Genomic DNA, 12,862 nt, shown 5'->3' on the forward strand with positions numbered 1-12,862 from the left:
CTCACGAGTTTCTATTTTGAGTTTTGTGTTGTGAAGTTTTCAAGTTTTGGGTGAATTATTGTGATGGATTATGGAACAAGGAGTGGCAAGAGCCTAAGCTTGGGGATGCCCATGGCACCCCCAAGATAATCCAAGGACACCAAAAAGTCAAAGCTTGGGGATGCCCCGGAAGGCATCCCCTCATTCGTCCACTTCCATCGGTAATTTACGTGGAGCTATATTTTTATTCACCAACATGATATGTGTTTTGCTTGGAGCATCTTGTATCATTTGAGTCTTTGTGTATTAGTATGACACAATCATCCTTTCTGTACACACCTTTTGAGAGAGCCATACATGAATTAAAATTTGATACAATACTCTATGTGCTTCACTTATATCTTTTGAGCTAAGTAGTTTTGCTCTATGTGCTTCACTTATATCTTTTGAGCTAAGTAGTTTTGCTCTATGTGCTTCACTTATATCCTTTTGAGTATTATAATTTTGATCTATGTGCTTCACTTAGATCTTTAGAGCACGGTGCTGGATTTGTTTTAAAGAAACTATTGATCTCTCATTCTTCACTTAAATTATTTTGAGAGTCTCTTAATAGCATGGTAATTAGCTTAATAATAATATGCTTGGTATTCAAGATTTTGGGAAACTTTATTTTGAGTTTTTTGAATACTAAGAAAAGATTGAAGCATGATAATTGTTTTGAGATATGGAGGTGATAATATTAAAGTCATGCTAGTTGAGTAGTTGTGAATTAAAAGAATACTTGTGTTAAAGTTTGTGATTCATGTAGCATGCACGTATGGTGAACCGTTATGTGATGAAGTCGGAGCATGATTTATTTATTGATTGTCTTCCTTATGAGTGGCGGTCGGGGACGAGCGATGGTCTTTTCGTACCAATCTAGCCCCCTAGGAGCATGCGCGTAATACTTTGCTTTGATAACTTCTAGATTTTTGCAATAAGTATATGAGTTCTTTATGACTAATGTTGAGTCCATGGATTATACGCACTCTCAGCCTTCCACCTTTGCTAGCCTCTCTAAATACCGCGCACCTTTCGCCAGTTTCATACACCTACCATATACCTTCCTCAAAACAGCCACCATACCTACCTATTATGGCATTTCCATAGCCATTCTGAGATATATTGCCATGCAACTTTCCACCATCCAGTTCATCATGACACATTCATCATTGTCATATTGCTTAGCATGATCATGTAGTTGACATAGTATTTGTGGCAAAGCCCCCGTTCATAATTTTTTCATACATGTCACTCTTGATTCATTGCATATCCCGGTACACCGCCGGAGGCATTCATATAGAGTCATACCTTGTTTTAGAATCGAGTTGTAATCATTGAGTTGTAAATAAATAGAGGTGTGATGATCATCATTCAATAGAGCATTGTCCCAAATAAAAAAAAGAGAAAGGCCAAAAAAAGAAAGGCCAAGGAGAAAAAAGAAGGCCCAAAAAAGGGGCAATGCTACTATCCTTTTTCCATACTTGTGCTTCAAAGTAGCACCATGATATAGCGAGTTTCATATATTGTGCTTCAAAGTAGCACCATGTTATTCATATAGAGAGTCTCATATGTTGTCACTTTCCTATACTAGTGGGAATTTTACATTATAGAACTTGGCTTGTATATTCCAATGATGGGCTTACTCAAATTGGCCTAGGTCTTCGTGAGCAAGAAAGTTGGATGCACACCCACTAGTTTCTTTTGTTGAGCTTTCATACATTTATAGCTCTATTGCATCCATTGCATGGCAATCCCTACTCACTCACATTGATATCTATTGATGGGCATCTCCATAGCCCGTTGATATGCCTAGTTGATGTGAGACTATCTTCTCCTTTTTGTCTTCTCCACAACCACCATTCTATTCCACCTATAGTGCTATATCCATGGCTCACGCTCATGTATTGCGTGAAGATTGAAAATGTTTTGAAAAAGTTAGAGTATGAAACAATTGCTTGGCTTGTCATCGTGGTTGTGCATGATTTAAATACTTTGTGTGGGGAAGATGGAGCATAGCCAGACTATATGATTTTGTAGGGATAACTTTCTTTGGCCATGTTATTTTGAGAAGACATAATTGCTTTGTTAGTATGCTTGAAGTATTATTATTTTATGTCAATATAAACTTTTGTCTTGAATCTTTCTAATCTGAATATTCATACCACAATTAAGAAGATTTGGATTGAAATATGCCAAGTAGCGCTCCGCATCAAAAATTCTCTTTTTATCATTTACCTACTCGAGGACAAGCAGGAATTAAGCTTGGGGATGCCTGATACGTCTCCAACGTATCTATAATTTTTGATTGCTCCATGCTATATTATCCACTATTTTGGACTATATTGGGCTTTATTTTCCACTTTTATATTATTTTTTGGGACTAACCTATTAACCAGAGGCCCTGCCCAGAATTGCTGTTTTTTTTGCCTATTTCAGTGTTTCGGAGAAACAGAATATCAAACGGAGTCCATACAGAATAAAATCCTTCGGAACATGATTTTCTCACCGAACATGATCCAGGAGACTTGGACCTTACTGCAAGGGATCAAAGAGGAGGTCACGAGGGTGGGGGGCGTGCCCCCCTGCCTCGTGGGCCCCTCGGTGCTCCACCGACGCACTTCTTCCTCCTATATATACACACGTACCCCCAAACGATCAGAACAAACACCAAAAACCTAATTCCACCGCCGCAACATTCTGTATCCATGAGATCCCATCTTGGGGCTTGTTCTGGAGCTCCGCCGGAAGAGGGCCGTCATCACGGAAGTCTTCTACATCATCCTAGCCCCTCCGATGAAGTGTGAGTAGTTTACCTCAGACCTTCAGGTCTATAGTTAGTAGCTAGATGGCTTCTTCTCTTTCTTTGAATCTCAATACAAAGTTCTCCCCCTCTCTTGTGGAGATCTACTCGATGTCACCTTCTTTTTGCGGTGTGTTTGTTGAGAGCGATGAATTGTGGGTTTATGATCAAGTCTATCTATGAATAATATTTGAATCTTCTCTGGATTCTTTTATGTATGATTGGTTATCTTTGCAAGACTCTTCGAATTATCCGTTTGGTTTGGCCAACTAGATTGGTAGTTCTTGCCATGGGAGAAGTGCTTAGCTTTGGGTTCGATCTTGCGGTGTCCTTACCCAGTGATAGAAGGGGCGGCAAGGCACGTATTGTATCGTTGCCATCGAGGATAACAAGATGGGGTTTATTTCATATTGCATGAAATTATCTCTCTACATCATACCATCTTGGTTAAGGCGTTACTCTGTTTTAACTTAATACTCTAGATGCATGCTGGATAGCGGTCGATGAGTGGAGTAATAGTAGTATATGCAGAATCGTTTCGGTCTACATGTCACGGACGTGATGCCTATATACATGATCATGCCTAGATATTCTCATAACTATGCTCAATTCTGTCAATTGCTCAACAGTAATTTCTTCACCCACCTTAGAATACTTATGCTCTTGAGAGAAGCCACTAGTGAAACCTATGGCCCCCGGGTCTATTCTCATCATATCAATCTCCATCACTTTAATCTTGCTTTGCTTTTTTACTTTGCCTTTACTTTTTACTTTGCATCTTTATATCAAAAATACCAAAAATATTATATCTATCAGATCTCACTCTCGTAAGTGACCGTGAATGGCTTGACAACCCCTAACCACGTTGGTTGCGAGTAGCTATCGTTTTGTGCAGGTACGAGGGACTTGAGCGCGGCCTCCTACTGGATTGATACCTTGGTTCTCAAAATCTGAGGGAAATACTTACGCTACTCTGCTGCATCATCCCTTCCTCTTCGGGGAAAACCAACGCAAGCTCAAGACGTAGCAGAGACACCGGTAACAACAGTCCGGACCCGGCCAAAATACCCGATACCGAACTCTTTGACACAATTGGAGGCTCCGCCACCGAAATAACACCTTCAGCCCATGAAATAATGGCCATTATTACCCCGTGGACAGAACCAAAATGAGGCACGCTGCATAGTGCGGTGATCCAAGGCCTACAGGGTCCATGAGGGAGAATTGTACAAGAAAAGCACTGCCGGAGTCCTTCAAAGGTGCATCTCCGAAGAGGAAGGGCAGAATCTTTTGGCGGAAATTCACGCCGGACTCGGCGGTCATCACGCCGCAACCCGGGCTCTTGTAAGCAAGGCCTTTCGTACATGATTCTATTGGCGAAAGGCCCGGGCAGATGCACAGGACTTGGTCCAGCGTTGCGTCGGTTGCCAGCTCTTTGCAAATCAGAGCCACATGCCACCCACCGCCCTCCAAACAATCCCCATTACATGGCCCTTTGTGGTCTGGGGGCTTGACATGATTGGACCCCTCAAAGGGGGAACCCACAAGAAAAAATACTTATTGGTCATGGTGGATAAATTCACCAAATGGATAGAGGCCAAACCAGTTAAAACAGCCGAATTCGGACCGGTGATAGATTTCATATCCGGGGTTGTACACTGATACGGTGTCCCCCACAGCATCATCACTGGTAACGGCACGAACTTCACGGCCAACGAGGTAAAACTCTGGTGCAGCAAAATGGGCATCAAGCTCGATTATGCCTCAGTCTATCACCCACAAACCAATGGTCAAGTCGAGCGAGAAAACGGTCTTATAATGAGCGGCATTAAACCTAGATTAGTGCGTTCCTTGATGGAGTCTAACACGCACTGGGTAGAGGAGGTCAACTCCGTACTCTGGGGGCTGCGGACCACGCTGAATCGTAGTACCGGATATACACCCTTCTTTATGGTGTACGGCGCAGAGGCGGTCTTGCCCTGTGACATAATTCATGACTCACCTAGAGTGCGCATGTACGAAGAAAGATAAGCCGAGCTTGATCGGCAGGACAGTCTGGACACCTTGGAGGAGGAGCGCAATGTAGCCAAAGCCCGTTCTGCATTTTATCAGCAACAGGCTCACAGATACCAAAGCAGAGAAGTACAGGCCAAAACTTATAACATTGGCGAACTAGTTCTACGCCTGCCGGATAAGAAAAAGAACAAGCTCGAGCCCAAATGGGAAGGTCCCTTCATTATCGACCAAGTTCTGACCGGTGGAGCGTACCGGCTGCGGGATGCATCGACCAGTCGACTCGAGCCGAACCCATGGAACGTGGCCAGGCTCCGAAGATTCTACGCCTAGCACCGGACTCTATGTTAGTCCCCTCCCTTTGTCTATTTTCTGCATATGCATCATCTGTCTTGTTTCCCTTTCTTTCTTTTTCTTATTATTTTTCTAGGCCTTCAAGGGTCACCTTGTGCCTCACTTGTACATTACAGATGCGCTAGCCGCACTCTCCATACCCGGGGGCTTCTTTCACTGAAGCTCAAATTATTTGTTCATTTTTCACATATACATTATCTGTCTTGTTTTCCTTTCTTTCTTTCTTTTCTTCTTTCTCTAGGCCTTCAAGGGCCACCTTATGCCTTGTTTGCATAGTACAGATGTGCTAGCCGCACTCTTCATACCTGGGGGCTTCTTTCACAGAAGCTTAAATTATTTATCCGGGCTTCATGCCCAGCACATGCGTTATACTTCCGCATGTACCTTTTTTCACCATTATATGCATCGATATGACTTAAGTTTTGGCCAAGCTGGGTTGCCTGGCTCTTGTATTTATGCCCTACGTTCCCGTTAATTCGGCTAGGGCATAAGGGGAGCACCTCTGCGATTGTTACCGCTGGGTCAGCCGGATGTGTACCTTAGACTGGGTGAAGCCGAAAGCTAGTGTTCTTAATGGATTATTCGGTCGGTGACAAAAGATGACTTTTATTTTTCCTATCTGCCCCTAGATGTTTTTCCTACGTTTCCTATCGCAGTCCGGACATGCACTTTAGGGCATGCTTGCCCAAGGAAAGGAACCCTTAACGGAACTATTCTCCCTGGAAGATGTTTCTTACTACCCATGTAATATAACATAACTAGTTGGGCACTTGTCTGATAAAGCACTAATGTCCCCTACACCTAGTCTCCACGCATACCCCGCTTCTTATATAACTGAGCGGGTATTCAGATACACTCCGGACTATTGGGCCCGGAGGCTGAAGCAAAAAGGTCGGCAATGACAAATGATCTACAATCCGGCTAGAAGGCATTACACATGTCACTTCAATTACATAGTCATGCAGACTGACTAAATTCTTCTTCTATACCATCCAACAGGCGGTCTAGCTTACAATCCTGTTGGGAATACTTTGCGGCTAATTCTACTTGCCTATAAACTAAGCTAACGGGAATCTCTTTTCCGTCGGGCCCCACAGGTCCGACCTCGGCCATGTGATTTGGGTCTGCTTTTGTATACCGCGTCTTCACCATGGCCCAGGCTTCTCTGGCACCCTGTCGGCAGGCTGATATCTTCCATAATCGGAAGCGCCGTCGCGCTACTTTGAGCTTCTCCGCAAGCTCTGGAACAACCTCTGGCAGGGAGACGAACGGCCACAAGGCCTGGGCAACACCCTGCATCACCTACCAAACTTGTTCGTGCAGATGTGACAGCTCAGACAGAAGATCGCCCATAGACCCAGGCATTTCCTCCGCGGGACGACTCGTCAGCATGCCTACAGACATAACGCTGTTAGTCGGCTTCTTCGCCGAATACCTTTAAAGGATTCGTTCAAGCACTTACTAAAAATGCCGCGTTGAAGCCTCTTATTCTCCTTCTCAGAGTCTGCAAGATGGCCCCGAACGTCTTTTAGTTCCACGTTCAGCTTTATATTGGCGTCTTGAAGATTGTTTTTCTCCCGCCTAACCTCAGTCAGCATGCGTTTGCCAGCTTCTAGCTGCCGCATAACATGCTGGTCCCTCGGATTTTCTTCGGATTCATCTGCAAAATCTATTGTTAGATCTGCAGCCACGCCGCACACTATATGGTAACCATCATTCTTTAAATTGTTAGCAGCAGGAGGCTTTTTCTGTCCCTTCAATGCGGCAATACCGGCCCTCAGTTGGGTCTTGCATTCCTCCAGCTCCTGGGACAGCCTAGTATTCTTCTCTGTAAGAATCTGCACAATACAGATGATCCTTAAATCAGTTCTGCTAACTGTTTCAAGTCTCAGGGGCTACTGATACATACAAGTCGTCAGATTCACTCACCCATACATCCTTTACATACTGATTCGTGGCTCTGGCTAAACCATCTTGAGCGGCACAGAGGTACGCTTCTCCAGAATTAAAGCCATCAAACGCCTCTGGTGAGAAACAAGCGTCACGGAGTATGGCTTGGTGGCGCCTATGATTCATGGCGCATCCTCTGTAGGGGGGTTATCCGGCGCCTGCCCCATATCGGCTTCTTCCTCCGTGTCCGGTCTTGGTGCCCGACTGGTGGAAGCGTGCTCGGCGACATCGCCGAACATATTCCGGCGAGCGTTTTTTCTGTTAAAGAAACACGGGCGTCACTATATTTTGAAAAAGACGACAACCACGGAGCGGGGTTTGTTGTACCTTTGTGCCAGCGTCTCCGTCCTAACCGCCTTCCTTTTTGGCCTACCCTGCCTCGATGCCTCCTGTTGGCGCGTTGCTGCAGGGCGTCCCGAATGCCTTCCCTGTAAAAAAGGCCATGTGAATATGGCGGGTGAAGTGTCTAAAAGGGGATCCTACTTTCTTGGGTTGGGGTTTTTTTGTTTTTCTTACACGCGATGCAGGGAGCAGTCCAGGGTAGTCGGCCGTAATGGCCACCATGGCATCATCACAGCTTAGCTGATAAAACTGCCGGTTTATCAGCTCCACGGAGATAACCGGATCATCTTCGAGTCTGGAGTCGAGGGCCCGGTCCGGGTCCTCCGGCTGTGGAGAAGGGTTGTTGACCTCCTTTATGGCCTTTCGCAGTTCCTGCCGTAAATTGGCAAGGTGAATACTTACAACGGAAAACGCGGGAAGATGGAAATAAGGGGATATAGCTTACCCAGCTTGGAGGATTGTACATGGAGAATCCGTCCCATTGCTTGATGCGGGTGAACTCCTCCTCCTCTCCCTTGAACAGTTCGGACAGAATTTTGCTAATGCGGCAGCATCGCCCAGACCCTTACGGCCGTAGCGGGTGGCGTCATCCTCCCCGTTGAAACACCACAAGGGGTGCCCACGATATTGAAGTGGTTGCACTCCCTGCATTATGCAAATCGACATAACTTCGGTTATTGTCAATCCTGACTGAGCCAGTGGCTTTATCCGGTTGATCAGGTAGAGGACTTCTCTATCGTCATCCACCTGGGGGCTCCGTGGGCACCAACTTCGATGCTTCTTCAGAGGAGCATTGTTGAACTTAGGAAGACCCTGTCGAACAGGGTCCGGAAGGGGAACGTCCTCCATATAAAACCATTCTGAGGGCCAGTCTTCGGACGGCTTCTTCGGGGTACCAGACACATATCTGCTATCGGCGATAAGCCATACTTCGGCTCCGCCCACTTGATAAAGTGATTCCCTCCGTGTGTGAGGGACAAGGCAAAATAGCCTTTTCCATAGCTCGAAATGAGCCTCGCAGCCGAGGAACAACTCACAGATGGCAACATAGCCGGCGATGTGCGGGATGGAGGCAGGGGTGAGATTGTGTAGTTGGAGGCCGTAAAACTCTAGAAATCCGAGTCCCCTTAGTAAGTAAGGAACAAGGCAAACCCGTTCCCCCATGGAGGGACAGGGAAAGTTCTCCGCTTGCTCCCCGCCATTGTAGGTGGCAAGCCCTGCTCGAACGGGCACCATGTATGCCGGGGGAAGAAATCCTTTGGTCTACAGTTCGACCAATCGACTATGTGGAACTGAACACCTCTCCCAATCACCAAGCTTAGGGCTACGGGGGCAGGAGGAGGAGCTGCGGAGGTTGGCCATGCTGGAATGGATCTTTCCGAAACGCGCTCTGATGGATTCTCGCCGAGGGGAGGATGGGGTGGATCGGATCTAAGAATCCCAATCCCTTTAATAGACAATTTATTTATCTAACTAGGGGGGTGAATGTAAGAATGCCCTGGCACCTCGTATTCGTTCGAGGAATTGCCCTTATTGAGCATAGAAGCCAAGAGGATCAACATTTATGGGGCCGGATACTATTTACAAACACTTGGAAATTGGAGAGAAGAACCCACCTTGCAATGCCGAAGACAATACTGCGCGCCGGACTCGTCGTCATTGAAGCCTGGTTCGGGGGCTACTGAGGGAGTCCTGGATTAGGGTGTCTCCGGACAGCCGGACTATATCCATTGGTCGGACTGTTAGACTATGAAGATACAGGATTGAAGACTTCGTCTCATGTCCGAATGAGACTCTACTTGGCGTGGAAGGCAAGCTAGGCAATACGGATATGTATATCTCCTCCTTTGTAACCGACCTTGTGTAACCCTAGCCCCTCCGGTGTCTATATAAACCGGAGGGTTTTAGTCCGTAGGACAACATACAATCATACCATAGGGTAGCTTCTAGGGTTTAGCCGCTCCGATCTCGTGGAAGATCTACTCTTGTACTACCCATATCATCAATATTAATCAAGCAGGACGTAGGGTTTTACCTCCATCAAGATGGCCCGAACCTGGGTAAAACATTGTGTCCCCTGCCTCCTGTTACCATCCGCCTTAGACGCACAGTTTGGGACCCCCTACCCGAGATCCGCCGGTTTTAACACCGACAGCTGGGTTCTTGGCTTGGCTACACACAGATGACCCAGCTTGCATCCCTTCTAGACGGATCCTTGTCGTGGAGGAGGCGAATAGGGGGAGCCGGGATGCTATGCAGGTGGACGGAGGTTCTGATGCCCTATGGTACCCGATCGGCATTCGGCTGGCGGCTGCGCTAGTTCTCCTTGGACAGCAGGCCGGGGCGCCTTAGCCGCCGCCCCCGCCCCCTTCCCCACTGTCTGCTGGTCACGACTATGGTGGCTCACGCACTGGAGATTTGGGTGGGCCACCGCCGCCGCCTTCGCCACCTCGCCAGGCGGAGTCCTCGTCAGCGTCGGCTCCATCGCCCGGTAGGAATCAGACAGTTCAAACCTATATTGGTCAGCAGGCCGTTCAAACCCAGGTCGGGCAGCGGGAGCTAGCTGATGAAGTCACGCCGCTATACGGATGCAGGGGTGACCCTGATCCTGTCGGTGGCTGGGGTACGGAAAGTGTGGTGGGCCGGGACACGACGCGACGTGTCGTGGCCGTTGAGGCCAGCAGGGTTGTCTTCCTGTTGGAAAGCAGAGTGGGGACACAGGAAGATCAGCCGGTGTTGTGGGAGGACCCACGGATCAGCTTATCCGGATCGCCAGGATCGGTGAACCAAGTGAGGGGAAGACCGAGGCCGGACTAGATAGATGGTGGGACTGACATAGCAGAGTTGGTGGAACCTACGATGATGGGACCGGAGCCCGTACACTCGGTCAAGATTGGTGGATGGGAAGTGCAAGTGGACCAGGGCAAATCACACGACCCCCATGGCGAATCACACGACACCCATGGCTTCGATTGGCGTGCGGATCTCACCATGCCTGAGGTGGAGGAATCTGAGATGGATAGTCGCCTATTGGGCAATCCGCGTGACATGGGGACACCACTGGGCCCCACCCTGCATGCGGATGGGACGTGCCCATGCACGTCCAATGGGGACTGGTTTTTGGTAAGTTTATCGCAGACGGATGGATGAGCAGATTTGGGGCCACCACAGGCGCACTCCTAGGGGTAGTTGGGGACACTGCTTCAGCAGGAGCATACACAAGTGGCCCCCCACCCAGGTCCATCACCGCAGGAGCAAGTGGCACAGCTATGCTTGGAGCTGCGTCGGGCGCTCTCACCTTTGTTGGCCCAGCCTACATATATCTAGGGACCTACCAAAGCAGCATAAGAGGCCGCGGCATAAGAGACCACCAGTGACCTCGCCGCGCCGAAGTGTGAGACTAGCAAAGGGCGGGAGGGGCTCCAAGGCCTCAAAATAGTAGGCGGTGTTGATCAGGAAGCTTTGCCTGGCCAATGAAGGGAATCAGATTGACGACGATGCACTGCAAGCCTATGTCAAATTGTTCGATAAGCCACTACTCGACTGCCACGTGAGGGTGATTCTCAGATTATTTGGGTGGGATGCTTTGGTGCTACCCTTGCAGAGCGAGGAGGTAGGAAGCGCCGAGGGCTAGTAGTACGGCCTTGTGTGGCACTTGGATTATTGGTGGGCACTTTTCATGACTTCCAACCCGCCCAAAATTCTGGTGTGGAACGTGCGAGGACTGAATTCGCCGGCTAGGAGGAATGTAGTTTACCAAGTAGTTTTGGCACAAATGTGAGCATTGTATGCCTCCAAGAAACCAAAATGGAGTCGATCTCGATCAAAGTGGTTAGGCATTGCCTGGGTAATAAACTCGAACATTTCTACTATGTTCCTACGGTGGGCACACACGGTGGTATTCTGATCGCTTGGGACAACCTAGTGGTCTCACTCTCAACCAGGTACATAACGACGAACATGCTCACGACACTGGTGTCTCAGGAAGGGAAACCTCATTGGTGGCTAACGGGAGTATATGGTCCACAGAGTGACGTGGCCAAAGTTGAATTCATGACAGAGTTGAGGGATATCTAGGACCTTCACGTGGGACCGTGGGATTTGCTAGGAGATTTTAGTGTATTGATCTCCGGGGACGACAAGAACAAACCTACCACAAATAGGCAGATGATGGCGAGGTTTCATGCTCTGATAAATAGACTTGAGCTAAAGGAACAATACCTGAATGGGAGAAGCTACACATGGAGTAACGAACAAAGAGACCCAACATTCGAGAAGATCGATCATGTGTTTGTCACTAACATGTGGGAGGACATATACCCTGATAGCCTGCACACAGCTCTTGGTTTAGCAGTTTCGGACCACTGCCCTCTACTACTGGATACAGATGCAGAATTCCATCTTGGCAAGCGCTTCAAATTCGAATGTTTTTGGCCTAAGGTGGAAGGGTTCTTGGATACGGTCCAAGAGGCTTGGGACTCGGTACAATCGGTGGGGGACCCTTTCATTGTGCTAGACAATAAGCTACATGCCACTGCCAAGGCCTTGCAATCGTGGAGCGATAGGTGGATCGGTAACACCCGCCTACAAATAACTATAGCAATGGAGGTCATTGCTAGACTGGATGCCACCTCGGATAAGTGGACCCTGGCGGATCAGGAACACGGACTATGCAAGCTGCTCAAAAGGAAATTGTTTCGGTTGTGCACGCTGGAGAGGACCATTGCATGGCAGCAGTCGCGATTGCTGCAGCTTCAGGAAGGAGAGGCCAACACGAAATTCTTCCAGCGACATGCGAGACATAGACAACGCACACTACAAAATAAGACACATCCGTGACATTTTGGGCCGAACGAATGTTTTTTCTATCATACATATGACACTTCTATGACGATAATTCTGACAAAACCCAGTATCATCATAGATGTGGTGGGCTCCTACTTATACGACAAAAAATCATGACAGTAAATGGGCTTTTCGTCCTAGGAGGGCCGGAGACGCAGCTGCATGACATTCTTTGGGACGTCCATGACGGAAAAAACCGTGGTAGAAGCGAGGGGGAGGAAAATTTCGGGGAGTTCTCGGTTACGGTGGGAGGTCGGTCGCCGAGCGATGCACGTTTCTCTCGTACACGTACGCGCGTGTGTGCGTGGCGTTGGCTCTAACTGAACCCGAGCGAGGCGTTGGGCTCTAACTGAACCCGAGCGATTGCACTGCAGGCTACGCGTTACTGAACCCGAGCGATCAATCGATGGCTGTTAACTGAACCCGTTCGAGGGATTCCTTGGCTACTGCTGCTAATTGAAGCTGATCGATGGGATGAACAGTGAGCATTGCGGGGGGGGAGGGGGGTTGGATGAACAGTGAGCGGTGGCGTTGCCT

At 48.0% G+C, this 12,862-nt stretch overlaps 1 pseudogene; it reads left to right on the forward strand.

Annotated features, from left to right (window-relative positions):
• LOC123043088 (uncharacterized) overlaps nt 1–11,114 on the forward strand; it is a 32,310-nt pseudogene extending 21,196 nt beyond the window's left edge.
• Nucleotides 11,115–12,862: the final 1,748 nt, after the last annotated feature.

This window comes from Triticum aestivum, chromosome 1A, assembly GCF_018294505.1.
Source record: "Triticum aestivum cultivar Chinese Spring chromosome 1A, IWGSC CS RefSeq v2.1, whole genome shotgun sequence".
In the NCBI taxonomy this organism is placed as follows: domain Eukaryota; kingdom Viridiplantae; phylum Streptophyta; class Magnoliopsida; order Poales; family Poaceae; genus Triticum; species Triticum aestivum.